Genomic DNA, 19,511 nt, shown 5'->3' with positions numbered 1-19,511 from the left:
CTTATCATTTTTACTGTAACAGGCAAAGCATTTTTCGCCTTACCCGGAATTACCTCCTGAATATACCTGGTTAAAGATTTCTTTTACTTCAGGGAGGTCCTCTTTTCCACTTTTCTGTTGAATTAAAGATAAGCTCAAGATTTCAAGTAATTGATAATCTTTAACTTTAACTTCCATTTCTCCTTCTCTAAACGTCTAGATGCTCTAATAAATCTCATCCCAACAAAGATTTTGGTGAATTTGGCATTCCTATTTGTTTTCTTAGTTTGTACTTTAAAGTTTTCAGAATGCTTTTTCCTGGTGGCCAGTAGTTCCCACAACTGTAACAATTATTTTCTCACTGAAGTTTAACACCAAATAAGTTGCTTCTGTGTCCACTAAAAATTCCACCTCGTTTTTCTCTAGTCCTGAATAATGGGCCATATATGATTTATTTAAAAAACGTGTGCTCATGTTTATCTGAGGAGACCCTTATTGTTAACTTGAGGATGTAGTAAATCCTTAAATGGGTGACATAGGGAGTGTGCTAATTGTCCAGGCACAAGATATGTTAATATCATTAACATGAAGATATACTAAATCCTTGAATGGGAATGTGCTAATTGTCCAGGTGAGATATGTTAACGAGTTCCCGGAAAGTTAATGAATAGTCATGAGTGACTTGTATAAAGAGGGGGCTGAATGGTTCCCTTAGTGTGCATGACTTAGGTGGAGTGATCCCCCATGCACCCAGTGATCCCCCATGCACCCAGCGCTGCCGAATAAAGATAGCCTCCACTAGCTTGAATATTGCTGACTGATTCTTCAACTCAATTTGGCGACCCAGGTGGGACCTCCTCTGCTTGGCTGCGGGACCCATTGAGAGCGGGGACTCCCTAGGGTACCCCTGGGGATTTTCCCGGAGGGGTTCCTCATCTCATCTGGATCACCGCAGGAGCAGAGAAGGACTCCATCTCGCAGAGCAAAGGTACTATCTTTATTCAAATATTATATTCTGGTATATTTAGAACAGTACTGTTTCGGATATTTCTGTTCTGGGGACCGGTCCATCTGTAAAGCTATCCGTAAGACATAAGATTATTGTATGCTTATGCACGATTGCGTATGCCGGGTAGCTAGCGCCACAGGTATACATCTGATTCTTTTTTAGTATTTTGTTTCGATATTAAGGTAATATTGGAACTCTGATTCTGTTTTAGTATTTGTTTCAATATTAAGGTAATATCAGAAATTTGTGTTTTAGTTGGAAGACTGAAATGTTTGATAATTTGGAGTCAATCCATATACATAGGATTGATATTTTATTTTGATTTAATGTTTGTTTTGATATTAAGGTAATATCAGAAATTCGTGTTTTAGTCTGGAGACTAAAAACATTTGGTGATTTGGAGTCAATCCGTATACATAGGATTGATAATTATAGGACTAATATTAATTGTTGTATTTACTTTATGTTGTAAATATAAGAACATTTCTGTATTAGGTGTGAATGTGGGTGTGTGAGTACTGTCATGAGCATCCGAGGGGTGAGTGTAAACCTCTATATGTTTTAAAGTGCATATAGTGTAAAGAATTATTGAGTATATGTTGGGGGTTGCTGCTTAAAGACAAAATTTGTCTCTGAGCAGTTACTCTGTGCTGTTTTGGCATCAATTTGGCGAGCCAGCCAGGAGAACTCTCCACCAGTGCTGGAATCCAGGGTCCTGGGGACCCTCGGGGTCCCCGACTGCATCTTCTGTCGGCAAGACTCCCCTACCCCTCGGCTTCTCACAGAGGTGGACAAGGACTTCTGCACAACATAAAAGGTATTTATATTTATTCTTTGTTTTGAATATTTGATTGTCTTAAGATTTGGTTTTACCCCATAAGACGAAAGACAGGATGCCGTCTCTCAGGTTTGAGAAGAAGGGATGCCTTCTGAAAGGGTAATAGCCCTATTTGATTGTCTTAAGATTTGGGAAGCTAAAAACTTCCTTTAGGTTGTCTTAAGATTTGGGGAATTCCTAGAATGTAACAACTGAAATAGCGCTCTGTGTCTTGTTTGTTCTATGTGCTGTCTTGTTACATGTTCAAACTTGGAGTTACGAAATGTATGTTGAAAAAAAAAATAATTCTGGTAATTCTAGGCAAATAGCTGAAAACTTAACACTCTGCTTAAGGCCAGAAAATAATTAGAATCTATTTTTTGGCAATTTTTCATTGAAATGCGTACTTTGTGTGATAACGTGAACTGTCAGCGTTCCTAGAATTGTATGTAAGTGAACGGTACCATGTAACATGCTGCCTGTGTGACTGAGGGCTGCCCGGAGAGTGTGATGTGTGTGAGAGACACGGTGTCACTGCAAAGCGAGTGGTGAGTCCCGATCTGCGTTTCCATTTTCCCCGCGAGGGGCTGGCCAGAGTCGGCCAAAGAGATTGAAAAATCAGTTTATGAAGTGTTGGAATGCATAATTAGAAATTAGAGCAGGAGACTGAGGACAAAACATTAGAACTAACATCATTTGGAACAAGCACGAATTAGCCTCTGCCCTTAGTGTCGTAGGTGCTGTCTGTATACTCGAGCAAAGGGTGGCAAGTGTCCAAGATATATTAACTCCTCGCAAAAATAAGAAGAAGAAGAAGAAGAAAAAAAATGAGACCAAGAAATAAGGCTAAATAGAGGTCTTGAACTATGGTGTGTGTTCTGAGATAAGTATGGTGCCTCCAGTAATAACTAATACATTGTAGATAAATACCAGACTTATTAGGAAGATGGGGGGCAGACCGAGCCAAGAAATAAATACCAAAACACCCCTGGGATGTATTTTGAAGCATTGGAAAGAATTTGGCATAATTCCCAGTGGAAATTTGAACAAAAAGACATTTTAAAAATATTGTCAGAATTGGTGGCCTTTGTATACATTAGATGATGGTGAAAGATAGCCACCCGAAGGAAGTCTTATATTACAACACAATTTTACAGCTTATGCTGTTTCTTTGTAGAGAACAAAAATGGGATGAAGTAATGTGTGCAGATATGTTTGTGTGACAGGAGTGCGGGATTAACACCACCTGATCTTTGATTATGGATCTAGAAAAGGATAGGAAAAAACTGAGACCTAAACTAGAAAGATGTTCTTGTTGAAATTTTTGTGTAAAAAAAAAAAAGAGCTCAGGTTGTGGTTCCTTCAGTGGAGCAACCAGAATGAAGCACATTGGGAGATAAAAACTTGCACTAATGTATGTAAGACCTGAAGCGGGGGGTGGAGAGTCAAAGACCCTGTGAAAGTGTTAAAGTATTGGGGTGAGTTTGTACAAACCCCCGCAAAGAGGGCCCCCCGTGGAGAGTCGGCCAAGTCACGACAATCACACCAATATGGCTACATGCCATGCTCCCTTTATTAAACAAACAGGTTATATTTATAACTTAAACCGACCGCTCACCCAACTTTACACACAGGTGATTGGATAAAAGTCTCTGGGCCATGTGGGGGTCTGTGTCGCTGATTGGTGAGCATGCTGCAGGCACCTGATCAGAGTGTGCCGATTAGAGTGTGTTGATTTCCCAGTGCCCAGGACTTGCTCTGCACCTGGCTTCTTGTTTGTGCATAGCTTGTTTTCCTTCTCCCACTGCTTGTTCCCAGGACTATTTAAAACTGCTCTGCAGCTTCAGCTAACAGGCCTGTGTAGAAGAATGGCTGCAGAAGCATGGCCACAGAATCCCTAAAGATCTGCACAATCCAGTCCTGGAATTAGAATTGTGTTGAAGTTGTTGTGCTGAAGTTAACAAGAAAGTAGCCTTGATCTATTCTTGAATCCTGAGACCAAGTAACTTTGTTGTGCTAACAGGCCGTGGCTGTATCAAGCTGCAGCTGTTAGGGAAGACAGGTGCAAGGCCAAGGGAAATAGGGAGCGGAATGGGAATAAAGGGAGTAGCAAACCACAAGGCTAAAACATAGCTAACGCAAATAGCTGCATAGATAGAATGCTTATTCTAATCATGATAATTAGTGGTGTGAGAGCAGCGTGTGCTTAGGGGCTAATAACCAATTATATTTTTGCTTTGGGAATATGCATGTGTATCGAGTCTATATAAGTAGTGTTAGAAATTAATAAAGATGAGCAAGATGCATAACTCATATTGAGTAATTTCTTGACTCTGGAGAACCCTTCTCCCAACAGGCCTGGGTTGTCCAACCGAGAAAATGGTAACATATGTTCTCGGTCCTTTAAAAATCCCTCTACACCCCTGTACCCCCTCGAAGGTGCAACTGAGTCCTGCTGAACGCATGGCAGGCTGTTGGCTGATTGCCTGCAAAGGCACCATAGGTAAGGGCACAGACTTAAAGCAACAAGTAGCAGATTTGCATTCAGGGTAAGAAAGGGTTAAAGCAGAGGTGCTGTTGCAGAGGCAGGCTTGTGTAACCTGCAGAGCAGGAGGAGCATCTCCTGCCCCAATCCTTCTGATGGTGAGGAGGAGGGGGTTACTGTTGCTGACAATTGAGCAGTAGGACCTGAAAATGTTACCCCAAGTGCTGCAGCATTTGCAGTACAACAGGACCGGTAACGGCCCCTTTAGGGCAGGCAATGGGTCTGAGGAGAATAAAGGTGAATCCTTGATGGGGAAATTTAGATGCTTGAAAGTTGGTTGTGAAAGACTTATCAGGATGATCTAATAGGACTAGATAAAGGTTCCAGTTGATTGTTACTAGGTAATTGTGAGGTAGAAAAGTTAATAGAAGGAACAGGGAACATTGATAGAGAAGAGCTGGGTTGTGCTAAACTGGCAGAGGAGGAATGTCAGGCAGAAGTGAAAGAGTGAACCCCTCTCTTATGGGATCGGATCACTGTGCATATTGTAGGGAAAGTGGACACTGGAAGCGAGATTGCCCTAAGCTAAAGAACCAGCAAGGGGTTCTGGTGAATTAGGGACTAGAAAAAAAAAAAAAGGTGGAATTTTTAGTGAATACAAAAACAACTTATTTGGTGTTAAACTTCAGTGAAAAGAATTTGTAGTTGTGGGAGCTGCTGGCCACCAGGAAAACATCCTGAAACCTTTAAAGTGCAAACTAAGAAAACAAATAAGAATGCCAAATTCACCAAAATTTTAGTTGGGATGAGATTTATTACAACATCTAGACGTTTAGAGAAGGAGAAATGAAATTAAAATTTAAAGATGATCAATTAATTGAAATCTTGATCTTGTCTTTAATTCAACAGAAAAGTGGAAAAGAGGACCTCCCTGAAGTAAAAGAAATCTTTAACCAGGTATATTCAGGAGGTAATTCCGGGTAAGGCGAAAAATGCTTTGCCTGTTACAGTAAAAATGATAAGGGGGAGGCCTGCCCAGTTCAGATAAAACAATATCCCTTGGTCAGCAGGGCTGTGGGGGATATTGGCATAAAACCTGAAATAAAATGCACTCTGTAGTAGTTCTACTACCAATGTAAATCTGTCTGTTTTGCCATGGCAGTGACTTGTTATGGGATGCGCAGATGAAACTCTGCATTGACAACGAAATACAAAGAATAAGGTTGGTCAAGTACCTCCTACCATAGTCAAGGGCAAGACTGGGTTGGCCTCTGTGTTTGCCACCAAGAAGAATCTTGAGCTCCACTGTTGGCTGCAACCCAGTAGGCTATGAGCGGTTGTGGATAACTGGCTAGCTTAAAAGGGTCACATAGACATAGTCCAGCTGGCTGGACAAAAATGCACATCGCTCTCAGCTTATCTGAAGTAAAGCAAAAATACACTATACTTGGCTGTTCTTGTTACACAATAACAGGAAGATCGTGGTGGGAAAAGAATGTTACAGGTGGGAACAGATAACTACAGAAGAGAAACTAGGGGCGGGCTTGGTATTTAGGAAACTAACCAATAATGAGCTTAACTTTTGTAATATGTATGAGCTAATTATAACAAGGCATAAAAGGTGACTGTAAGGGACAATAAATGAAGTCTGCTGATCACTCATATTGAGTGACTGTGTCTTCCCTCCGTCGCGACAAGCGGTGGGAACATATGCCATGCCAGACCTTGACGTTGTTACCGAAATCTCGGAATGAAAAAGTTATCAACACCAATGTGACGTAGATAAGCAGACACTTCTTTATTAATGGCCGGGTGCGTGAGTGAGTCCTCTCACCATCAACGCACACCAAGTTTCAAAATCATACACCATATATAGAGCTTATTCATACATATTCATTAAGTATTCATGCATAATCATAATATTTCCTGAAAATCATTAAAATGCTCTCCTACCATATCCGATTCTGCGCAGTAAAGGTTAGAAAAGTCTAGTATTGGGTCTGGGGTACGATTTGGGTAGGTGGTATATGAATCGGTGGTCGCGATCTCCCCCTGCCGGAATTACCTTTTACTAAAGTTCACAGTTTCTTGGCAGGTAACTACAAGCTGTTCCAGTCGACTCTCCCCAGTTCCCATTAATCCTATATTCTGACATTTCAATACACTTTCTACATACAGAAGACTAGTCAAATACAAAGAAATCCTCTCCCCAGTCTACCTGTAAATACTGTATCCAATTATCTTCAATCATCTTGAATCTTAAGTCTATTATCTAAGTTCTAATCATTCCTACTAGGTGATTCTGACCTATTCTTTTGGTCTTGCTACAGGGCTGTACAGAGGATTTCATAGCAGCTTTTGCTGTGCAACTACAAGTTTCATTAAAATATATTTCTTGTTCCAAATGATTTTATAAAATCAAATAAAGTCAATTAATTCTAACTTATTAGCTCATCTGTAACATTTCCCCCCTTTGAAAGTTTTGAAAATTATTATTTCAATACTTTAACATTATTTACATAACATTTGTTTCAGCATATTTTGGTGGTGGACTATGTCTTGATGGAGTAGTTGGTACTTCTCTCATACGATTGACTAAAATTCTATTGGTAAACTGTTTCTTCAAACATGCATATACTAGCATGATCATCAGAAAGACAATTAGTAGACAGGAACAAAGTTTTGATTATGGATTGTATCCAAGAGCTCAAATTCGATCCCAGTTTGTTAAAAAAATTTTCCCCAGCCAATCTTCGGACATATCTTCTTGAATTGATTCTGTATCTTTTCTCAATTGTACCTAATAGGTCCAGATCATGTTCCACATCTTGAGTGACATTTGGAATGTGAATGCAACTGTGGTCCAGTCTATCCTTGAGATATACACATACCCCATGTTCTTTAAATAGGAGCATATCTAATTTTGCAAAGTCATCTTGGAAGTTGCCTGTAACTGTATGTTCAATTCCTTAAACCTCTTTTTGGTGACATTTGTCAATTTTTCTACTTGACCTGTTAACTGATAAAGCCATTCTCTATTTCTATATGATGCTATAAGATTCAAAAGTGATTCAAGTGCCCAGCCAATTTTTACTCCTGTTGAGGGTTCATTCCAAGTATCATCATCTGTCTCAGACCTCTTGGTTCGTTTTAATTTTAAACTTTCTAGGGGTCCTTTAAATGGTGATTTTTCCAAATCGGACACAATGTTGGCATGCCTGAAGTAATTTGTTTCACCTTACCATCTAATGGTAGATGAGTTGTCCAGGTTCTGTCACTTAACGCCCAAATTAAATGTCCTGGACTTTGAATAGTAGATTTTCTGCAACTAAACAGAGTTCCTTTCCTGGGTTTAAAGGTACTACTTAAACAGAGAGTATTCTTAAGACCTCGGCAAAAACAACCATATTTTAAAGCAGCAGCCAAAGGAGGCATTCGTTGAATTAAGTCTGCATTGCTGCAATCATACACTTTTTCACATTTCCACCATGGCACTATTTTATTCTCCTTCTCTCTCAATGAAGTTGTTTTATCATTGACTGAGGGTAAAACTGCAAAAGTTTTTCCATCCCAGGTAAAACACCAAGGAGTTCTGGCCATGTACTGAAATTGAGTAAATATCGCCATGGACCATATAGATTCCTATTGTTCTACTAATTGCGTACCTTGGCCAGTTTTGTTACACTTCCATTCCATGATACTTTTGCTCACATTGGTTTTAAGTTGTTCGTCATAAGAACACCATCCTAACTGGGGATTTGGACCCCCAGGAAGAAGAACTCGAGCTATGGCACCAGGTCAGGATCCTGTTATAAAATCATAATTCAGTAGTTTTTTACAATCTGTTTCTTTACCTGGCGACTTCCACTGTTTTCTGATAACCTTTATTTGTTCATACCATTGAGTTACTGGCCTTTGTTCACAATAAGTAGTTCCATTTTTATGTTCCAGATTGGTCAGATTCATAGTTAAAATTCCCCTTGGAATAGATTCACCTACTGCCCTCGGTATTGGCAAACAAGCAGTAATCTGCGTAACATTCTGCAAATTGGCAAATCCTTTAATCAATCCTACCATCAAATTTTCCTCAGCCATTTGTTTGGGAATGTCAATTACTTGTTCTGTTTCTAGTTGTCTCTTATTCCTATCCACCAAGTCAGCCCATGATCCTACCAGCACTACTGACCAAAATGAAATCCAAAAAAACCCCAATCAAAATCTGATATAAAAAAAATTAGACATGTTTCAGTGTCAGTTTTAAAGTCTCTGGGTCACGATTGACAGTCTTCCATGGAGTAGGCGTTTTCTTCATCGAGTATAATGGATCCAAACATCCGATTCTGCTATCTTGATAGCTGTAAAAGTGGTTAACAGTACTTGAAAAGGTCCTTTCCAACGTTCCTGTAAAGGTTCAGAGGTCCAGGTTTTCACATAGACATAGTCTCCCGGTTGGAAATCATGCACTGAATTTTCCAGGGATAGAGGTCTATTCCAAATTACTGCACTCTGAATTGCAGCCAAAGTTTTCCTTAGAGAAAGCAAATAGTTATACACATCCTGCTTTCCTTTCACATGTATGTTTGGATTTGTTTCTGGAGACTCATATGTTTTTCCATAAAATAATTCATAAGGACTGACTGAGGTTCCACTCTTTGGCTGTACCCTGATTCATAATAATGCCAATGGAAGTGCCTGAGGCCACTTTAGACTGGTTTCTTGACAAATTTTACTTATTTGTCTTTTAAAAGTTTGATTCATCCTTTCCACTTTCCCACTAGATTGTGGTCTCCAAGACGCATATAAATCCCAATTAATACCCAATACTTTGCTAACACTTTGGACTACTTCAGCAACAAAGTGTGGACCTCTGTCAGAAGAAATTCCAATAGGAACTCCAAATCTCGGAATTATTTCTTGTAATAACCACTTCACTACCTCTTTTGCTTGTGTGGTGCGACAGGGAAGGGCTTCTGGCCATCCTGTAAAAGTATCAACCCCTACCAGGATGTACCGGTACCCATTTTGTCTAGGTAATTCTGAAAAATCTACTTGCCAATAATCTCCAGGTTCTATACCAGATTTCAGTCTACCCATTTGAACCTTTTTCTTAATCATTGGATTATTTTTCAAACATACTTCACATTTTGCAGTTACCATTTTAGCTATTCCCAGCATCTTAACTGATACTACTTGTTTTCGTAAAGAAGTTACTAAGGCTTCTGCCCCCCAGTGACATTCCTGATGTCTTGTTTGAATTATTTCTCTCATCAAAAGGGGTGGAATTACTACCTGTCCATTAGGAGTTATCCACCATCCAGCTAAGTTTTTCTTAGCATTTAATAACTGACCCAATTTGTCATCTTATTCCGAATATCTTGGGTTTTCCCTAGAAAGGGTTACTGTTTTAAAAGGAATTATTGCTACTTGCAATGCTTGTTTCTTTGCTACCTTTCTTGCTGTTTTATCAGCTAAATTATTCCCAGCTATTATTTTTGTGTTTCCAATTTGATGTGCCTTACAGTGCATGATTGCTACTTGAACTGGTCTCTGAACTGCTTGCAATAATCGTAAAATTTCCTTTTGATGTTTAATGTTTGATCCTTGAGAGGACAATAGCCACCTTTCTTTTCAGAAAGCCCCATGGACATGTACTACCCCAAAGGCATATTTTGAATCTGATATTTACTTTCTTGTCTTTACTTAATTCTAGGGCTCGAATCAAAGCAATGAGTTCTGCTCTCTGGGCTGATGTGGTACTCGCCAATGCTCCTGCTTCTATAACTGTAGTCTCTGTTGTTACCGCATATCCTGCGTATTGGACTCCTTGCTCCATAAAGCTGCTTCCATCTGTATACAATTCCCAGTCTGGTCGCTCCAATGGTACATCCTTCAGATCTTCACGACTGGAATAAACATACTCGATGGCAGCCAAGCAGTCATGTTCCAGTTGTCCTTCTTCCTGTATGGAACTTAAAAACACTGCAGGATTTACCAGGTTAGTTGTTTTTAGAATCACATCATCCTGTTCAGTCAGTACCACCTGGTACTTCATCATTCAGCTGGGAGACAGCCAATGCCCCCCCTTCTGTTCTAAAACAGTTATCACCATGTGTGGGACATAGACTGTTATTGTTCTTCCCAAAGTCAATTTCTGGGCTTCTTGTATGAGCATCACTGTTGCTGCCACTGCTCTAAGGCAGTTCGGCCACCCTTTACTCACTGTGTCCAGTTGTTTGGAGAAGTATCCGACTGGTCGTTTCCAGCTTCCTATCTTCTGAGTTAACACTCCCAGTGCAAGGCGTTGTCTTTCATGAACAAACAACTGGAAATCTTTGGTTAAATCCAGAAGTCCCAAAGTAGGTGCAGACATTAAGGCACGTTTTAACTCTACAAAAGCCTTTTGCTGTTGTGGGCTCCATACAAAGCGAGAATTCTTTTGGGCCTCATATAACGATTTAGCTATTAGTCCATAGTTCATAATCCAAAGGCTACACCACCCAGTCATTCCCAAAAATGCTCTGAGTTCATGAATATTTTTCGGCTGAGGCATACCACAAATAGCTTCTTTGTGATCTTTTCTAATTGTCGCTGCCCTTTTGAAATTTCAAAACCCACATATACCACAGTCTAGCGGGCTATTTGGGCTTTCTTCCTGGATACCTTGTACCCATTTAGTCCAGAAAATTCAAGAGGTCAATAGTCACCTGTATACAAGTAAACCTTTCTTCTGTAGCTATCAGTATGTCATCCACATATTGTAAAAGTAAATGTCCAGGCCTTGATTTGTCCTGTTTCCAGATTTCAAGCTCCTTTGCCAGCTGATTTCCAAAAATTGTTGGGCTGTTTTTAAATCCTTGGGGTAATCTTGTCCAAGTTAACTGTATTTTTCGCCCAGTTTGAGGATTTTCCCATTCAAAAGCAGTTTTCTGCTTCCCTTTTCCAAAGGTATACAAAAGAAAGCATCTTTCAAATCAAGCACTGTAAACCACTAATAAGTCTCCTTTAATGCTGTTAACAGTGTATAAGGATTTGCTACTACAGGATAAATGTCCTTAACTATTTTATTTACTGCTCTCAGGTCTTGCACCAGACTATATTCACCCGAAGGTTTTCTGACTGGTAAAATAGGATTATTATACTCGGATTCACATTCTTCCAATATTTTATACTCCAGAAATTTATCAATCAATTTCTTTAGTTCCTGTAAAACTTCTGGTTTGATTGGATAATGCTTAATTTTTACTGTCCCTGCTCCTTTAAGTCTATTTTGACAGGCTCTGCTAGTTTCGATTTTCCAGGAATACCTGCTTCCCATACAGTAGGGATCACTGCCAAATCCACCTCTGGTGGGATTTCCTGCTCCTTTACCTTTTCTTGTATCATCAGGATTTCTCCCATTTTTGACTCAGGTATTTTCAAGAAAAATTCTCTTTCCTCAAAAACAATTTGAGCATTTAATTTGGATAAACAAATCCCTTCCTAACAAGGGTATTGGACAATCTGGTACATACAAGAATTCATGTATAATTATCTTATTTCCAAATTTCAAATCCAGGGGTTTCAGGAATGGCCTGGTTTTGTTCCAATTTTTCCTTTACAGGTATTTAATACCAAAAATGTTGCTCCTCTATCCACTAAAAAATTAACTTATTTTTCTCCCAGCTTAATTATAACCAGAGGATCAGCTGGGTTCCCCTCCGGTCCCCTTCAATAATCTAAAACCATTACTTTGGTTATCTCCTGCTGAACATTTCCATTCCATCAAATCCATAACTGAAAAAGGCACTTTCACATATGCTGGCCCATTGTTACCAACTCCCTGTCACAGGGGAGCTATTGTTTGTGTCTGCTGTCGAGTTCTCCAGGAAACAGGGTATGAATTACAATCTCGAACAGTCTCTCCTCCACATCCTCTATTCCACTACTCTCTGGTTCCTCCACCTGCTCCTGTTCCCTATATTCTCGACCCTGATTCCTTTCTCTCCTCGGAGGGGATATGTCTAATTCCTGTCCGTCATCAATTTCAGAAGCAATTCTCTTCTTCAAACAGTCCTTCCCAGTCTCGCAGGTTGAGCAACATTCTTTTTTCACTTTCTTATTATCAGAAGTTATAGCCATTACCAAATTATCTCTAATAGTTAGCTTACATTCATCCTGCCAATCCTTTCTTTTTCTTAAGTAAAAGAAGAAATCCACATATGGCATTTCACTCCATTTCCCTTCTCTTTTACAGTATAGCATTAACTGCAGAATAGTGTTATAATTCAGTGTCCCATTCATGGGCCACTTTTCCTGTTCATCCAATATATACAAAGGCCACCAATTATTACAATACTCCATATGGCTCTTTCACAGATCATCATGTAAATCTCCCCAATGTGCCAATAAACATCCCAATGGATAATTTTTCGGGAACTTTGTCATTTGTAGCAAGATTACTCATGCTTTTATTTTTAAACAGCTGCCATTTTTATTTTTAAACTTAGATGCCATGGTATAATCACTTTACAGTACAATACACAATCACTCAAATCTGTCACTCTGATCCATGGATCCAAACTCCACACTCACTTTCGTGCTCAATTGCACATCTCACCCTTACAGCCACACTCACACTTTTCCACAATTGTTACTTTAAACAAAGGTATGTAACACAATATTATACACTTCTTAATTTTCTTCTCAATACACAACCAAAGTAAACAATTCCGTAACACACAAAAAAAACCCTTCTAACTTCTTGTTCATCTGTAACAACGTGAGGAATGGCCCCCTCTGTTATAAGAGGGTCACCCAGGAAGGAAGAACATCATAAGACCCATTGGGGCACTGACTCATAGTATAAATATTTAGATTGACAAAATTGTAGGGAGAAAAATAGGACAAGAGACAAATTTAACTTGGCCACAATCTCTTCCTTTGGCATTATTAAGAATATGAAACAAGCCTAGGACGAAGGAAAAATTGAGTCCTTTTGAAATATTATACAGGAGACCATATCAGTTGCAATTTGCCAGAGAAGATTTAAGGCAGTTAGGAGAGGGATATTTGTGTGAATATGTGAAGCCCCTCCAGAGACAATTAAAAATTATAAATAAGCAAGTAATGGAAACAAGGGCCAGAGGATTAGATCAACCAGTCCATTCCTTTAAATCTGGTGACTGTGTGTATATAAAGACTTTTTCAGGGAAACCTTTGGAAGAAAAGTGGGAAGGACCCTATCAAGTGCTGCTGACAACCTTCACTGCCGTCAAGATAAGAGAACAACCAGCCTGGATTCACTACTCTCGATAAAGAAGACTCCTGAGAAATCATGGGCCATTAATCCAGTAGGACCCATGGGACTACTTTTCTTTAGATCATAATTATAATAGGGTGATCCTCTACAAGAGAAGTGGAATGGACCCTATTGAGTATTGTTGGCCACCTTTACTGCAATCAAGGTAAAGGAGGAACCTGATACTGATGGGTAAAGAAATCTCCGGGGACACAATGGACTGTCAAAATGATTGGGGATATTTGTGTAAAGTTATTCTGGTCTTAATTATAACAGTTGTAAGGATTTTAGAAACTGAAGCATAGGTAAACAATACCCGTCTTCAAACATTGCAAATAATTGTTAATGCTACGAAAGCTAAGGAATGCTGGATATGTACCTCTCTTCCTAAAGGAGGCTTGGTAACACCCCTGTATGGAGTGGCCTCTCAAAACTGGAATTATCTTGATGACAAATGGCCTACCTGGCCAGACTTTTGGAAAAAGCCAGGCGATGGTGGAGGATATTGCCTATTTGATGATAAAACATATGAGCTGGGTCCCAGATTTGATTTACAAATATTAAGCCTAACCACCACAATATTTATGAAAAGTGATAACTGTCGTTGGAAAGCTCAAAGCAAGACAGGGGGAGCATGTCCTGGAAACCCAGGGCAAAACACTTGTTCCCAGTCTGATGGGTGGAATGATTACTGGTTGTATACGTAGACCAAAGTAATCAAATTGAAACAGATATCCATAAGATATGGAACAGGTTTCAGATTTTACATGAAATTACTAAAGATGATTTATCATGGAATTTTAAGGCTATATTGGACAAATTAACTTTGTGGTTACCTAAACTGGAATGGTTAAAGCATGCTTTTGTTATGATACTCATTGTAATAGTTTTAGGAATACTAATATGTGTATTACTTCAGTGTTTTGTTTGATGCTGTCAAAGAATGAGCATAGGGCATAGTGATTTTTTTATAGTTGTAAAATAATTTACAATAGTTATTAGAAAAGGGGGGAATTAATAATGGGCCATATATGATTTATTTAAAAAACGTGTGCTCATGTTTATCTGAGGAGACCCTTATTGATAACTTGAGGATGCACTAAATCCTTAAATGGGTGTCATAGGGAGTGTGCTAATTGTCCAGGCACAAGATATTTTAATATCATTAACTTGGAGATGCACTAAATCAGAATGGGTGACAGGGAGTTTGCTAATTGTCTAGGCAGGAGATATGTTAATATTGTTAACTTGAAGTTATACTAAATCCTTGAATGGGAATGTGCTAATTGTCCAGGTGTGAGATATGTTAATGAGTTACCGGAAAGTTAATGAATAGTCATGAGTGACTTGTATAAAGAGGGGGCTGAATGGTTCCCTTAGTGTGCATGCCTTTCGTGGAGTGATCCCCCATGCACCCAGCGATGCCATAGCCTCCACTGGCTTGAATATTGCTGACTGATTCTTCAACTCAGTCCCCAGCTTTAATTTAACCAGTGGATCCGCTAGGGCTGTTTCCCCAGGCTCCTCAGTCTGGTTCTAATCCAGTCACCGGAACCCCCTGATGCTTCTTCAACTTTGGGCAATCTCGCTGCCAGTGCCCACTTTCCCTACAATGTGCCCGCTGATCCGGGCCCACAGGGCAGGGTTTGCTCTTTCACCTCTGTCAGACATCCCTCCTCTGCCTCTGCCTCTGCCTCTGCCTCTGCCTCTGCCTCTGCCTCTGCCTCTGCCTCGTCTTCTCCTGTTAGTCCCTCTGCCAGTTTTCACTTTTCCCAATGCCGCTGCCATAGCTGTGACTACAGCACGACCCAGCTTTTCTTTGACCTGCTGTACACGTTCCATGCTGCTTCTGTCAACTTTTCTACATCGTGATTACTTAGTAACAATCAACTCAATCCTTTTTCTACTCCTGTTGGGTCATCCTGATAGTCTTTTACAACCGACTTCCAAGCATCTATATCTCCCATCAAAGATTCACCTTTATTCTCGCCTGCCCCCCTGCCCCCACTGCCTTCCCTAAAGGGGGCCGTTACGATCCTGTTGTGCTGCAAATGCTGTGGCCCTTGGGGGTGACATTGTCAGGTCCTTCAGCTCTTGTGTCAGCAACAGTAACACCCTCCTCCTCGAACTCAGAAGGATTCCGGGCAGGAGAGCTCTCCCTGCTCTGCAGCAGTTACAAGTGCCTGCCTCTGCAACAGCACCTCTGCTTTAACCCTTTCTTACCCTGAATGCAAATCTGCACCTTGTTGCTTTAAGTCTGTGTCCTTACCTATGGTGCCTTTACAGGCAATCAGCAAATAGCCTGCCATGCGTCCAGCATGACTCAGCCGCAACTCCGAGCCCGTATGGGGTTCTGTACGAACTCACCCCAATACTTTAACCCTTCCCTGGAGTCCTTGACTCCCTCTCTCTCTCTTCCCCCCCCCCCCCCCCCCCCCCGCCTCAGGTCCTACATTAGTGCAAGTTTTTATCTCCCAATGTGCTTCATTCCAGGAGGAGCCACAGCCTGAGGTTCTGTCTTTACAAAACAGAACAATCATATATTACACAAAAAACTTCAACAAGAACATCTTTCTAGTTTAGGTCTCAATTTTTCCCTATCCTTTTCTAGAGCCAAAATCAAAGGGTCAGGTGGTGCTATATTAATCCCACGCTCCTTCTGCCACACTCTGTATGGCTTCTCAATGTGAAAAACAAATCTGCATACATTACTTCATCCCATTTCCCTTGTAATCTTAAAAATAACATTAACTATAGCAAGGTGTTGCAGTTTCCTGATCTTCTAAGATATATAAAGGCCACCATTGATTATAATATTTTATCAATGTGATATGGAGAAATAGTGTGAAATGGCGACAATGGACATCGATTGTGATTGTATATGTCTGCTCAAGGAATGTGGGTATGGTGACTGGTCATGGGTGCGATGTCTGGTCACATAGGCACACAGCTCTGAGGAGACAACTACAGTTTTGAGGAGACGCCTGCCCTTCTTCCTCTAACAAAGGGGCTATTTATAAAAAGAATGAGAAAAGGATGAGAGACATTCCAATGTTATCTAGGAGGAGGGGGTTGCTATTGCTGACAATTGAGCAGAAGGACCTGACCATGTCACCCCAATTGCTGCAGCATTTGCAGTACAACAGGACCGGTAACGGCCCCTTTAGGAGGGTAGGCAACCGGTCTGAGGAGAATAAAGGTGAATCTTTGATGGGAAATTTAGATGTTTGAAAGTTGGTTGTGAAAGACTTGTCAGGATGATCTAATAGGACTAGATAAAGGTTCGAGTTATTAGGTAAGCATGATATAGAAAAGTTGATAGAAGGAACAGGGAACATGTACAGAAGGTAAGAGAAGAAGAGCTGGGTCGTGCTAAACTGGTAGAGGAGATGAGGCAGAGACAGGAGGAATGTCAGGCAGAAGTGAAGGAGTGTATCCCTCTCCTATGGGATAGGATCACTGTGCATATTGTAGGGAAAGTGGGCACTGGAAGCGAGATTGCCCTAAGCTAAAGAACCAGCAAGGGGTTCTGGTGAACTAGGCACTAGGAAAAATGAGGTGGAATTTTAGTGAATACAAAAACAACTTATTTGTTAAACTTCAGTAAAAAAAAATAAAATAATAATTTGTTACAGTTGTGGGAGCTGCTGGCCACCAGGAATACATCCTGAAACCTTTAAAGTACAAACTAAGAAAACAAATAAGAATGCCAAATTCACCAAAATCTTTGTTGGGATGAGATTTATTAGAACATCTAGACGTTTAAAGAAGGAGAAATGAAACTAAAAGTTAAAAATGATCAAGTAATTGAAATATTGAGCTTATCTTTATGTTATAAATTGAGACCACAATAGATCATAATCCAATTAAAATTTTTATTAATTATAGCAAGTAGAATATGAGCAAAACCAGCGCTGGACGACAGGGGAGTCTGCGCTCCGCCAACTACCTTCCTGAGCAGTTCAAACAGTCCCTTTTTATACCTTTTTTTTTACTTTGGTGTTCATGAAGTAGTGGAGGTGTTGACCCTTCATTCATATGCACAAGCGGCATCCTGGACACCTGGCGGTTATCTTATCTTTCACAAGGGGCATCCTGGACACCTGGCGGTTATCTTATCTTTTGTTGCCTAATCTTTACATTGGGCTTAACATAAATCTTAATAAACAATACCCTATTCCATAGTTTCTTACAATCCCCCCTTTTTTTCTTTTTATCCTATTATTGTTTATTAGACGCTGCTTTCATTCTCGGCACTGCGAACAAACCTTTTTCCACAATCCCAACATTTATCATAACACTCACAAGGTAATACCTCACAATTACAATAGGCATAGTTTTCACGTGGCATAACGCATTCGCAACAATCTTCATCCTCATTAATAGATACACTCTTATATTTTGCCCTAGACCTCGTAGTTAAAATAAGCAATTTAGCTATGTCAAACCGTTCTCTAATAAAGTGTAGCGTAATATACAAGGCCCAAATATAAGTCCCAGAATCAACATAATAAGTGGTCCTGCTAAAGCAGACAACAAAGTGGTTAGCCAAACCAGTTTTCATACCATGACCTGCCCGCCTCACGATCTTTCTTACGTTGATCTAACCTTTTCCGGAGTTCAGACATGGTGTCCTGGACTACTCCAGTCCTGGGGAAGTTCGGCCATTGTTGCTTTAGTGTCCCATTGTTCTGGCTCTTTTCTCCACAGTTTGTTCCTCCTCTGCCTTGCCCGTCGACTCGGTTGCTTCGAGCCACGGGGTGTACCATCTTCTCGGCAGCAAGGGAATTCTTCAGGAGAATGGCTGCTTCGGGCTTTCTGCCTGTTTACATAGGCTTCCCACTTTGCAGCTTTAATTGCCACCCACATTGTTCCCATTTGTCCGAGTAAATTTGAGTTTCAGTTCTTTTTTATCTGGGGTTACTTTCCACGAAGTTGCAGGGGCTTTCTTAATCCGGGTATGGTGAATCCAAGAATTCTGTCCCTCAACCTTGATTGCAGTGTAGGTGGTGAGTAGGACTTGAAAAGGTCCGGTCCACTGTGGTTCCAGGGTTTTATCTGCAAAACACTTAACGTATACATAGTCTCCTGGTTGTATATCGTGAACAGGTCCATCCAGACCCCTACTGCGTGTTCCCATCACATGCTTCTCAATTCTTATTAATTGTTTGTTTAGTGCCACCATATGGGAAGTCATTGTTTCTTCACCAATCTGTGAAGACATCCCCTTTTGTACCCCATAGGGTCGTCCATATAAAATTTCAAATGGGCTAAGCCCCTCTTTTGCTCTCGGTCTAGTTCGAATTCGTGTAAGCGCTAATGGCAAAGACTGGGGCCAAGTTAGATTTGTTTCTTGGCCTAACTTGACAATCTGTTGTTTGATTAGATGATTCATCTTTTCCACCTGGCCACTCGATTGTGGTCGGTATGGGGTATGTAATTGCCAATCTATTCCTAGATGGTGGCTGATCTGTTGTACTATTCTGGACACAAAATGTGGTCCTCTATCCAAGGACATTACTGCTGGGACTCCAAACCTAGGTATTATCTCTTGGAGTAGTATTTTGGTCACTTCCCGGGCTTTAGCAGTTCTGCACGGGAAGGCTTCTGGCCAACCTGAAAAGGTATCTGTTAGTACCAATAAATATCGATACCCCCCTTTTCAAGGAAGTTCCGAGAAATCCATCTGCCAATGTTGCCCTATGTAAGAAACTATGGACTAGGGTATTGTTTATTAAGATTTATGTTAAGCCCAATGTAAAGATTAGGCAACAAAAGATAAGATCACCGCCAGGTGTCCAGGATGCCGCTTGTGAAAGATAAGATAACCGCCAGGTGTCCAGGATGCCGCTTGTGAAAGATAAGATAACCACCAGGTGTCCAGGATGCCGCTTGTGCATATGAATGAAGGGTCAACACCTCCACTACTTCATGAACACGAAAG

This window comes from Falco peregrinus, chromosome W, assembly GCF_023634155.1.
Source record: "Falco peregrinus isolate bFalPer1 chromosome W, bFalPer1.pri, whole genome shotgun sequence".
Lineage (NCBI taxonomy): Eukaryota > Metazoa > Chordata > Aves > Falconiformes > Falconidae > Falco > Falco peregrinus.
Note: the sequence above shows the minus strand (reverse complement) of the source record.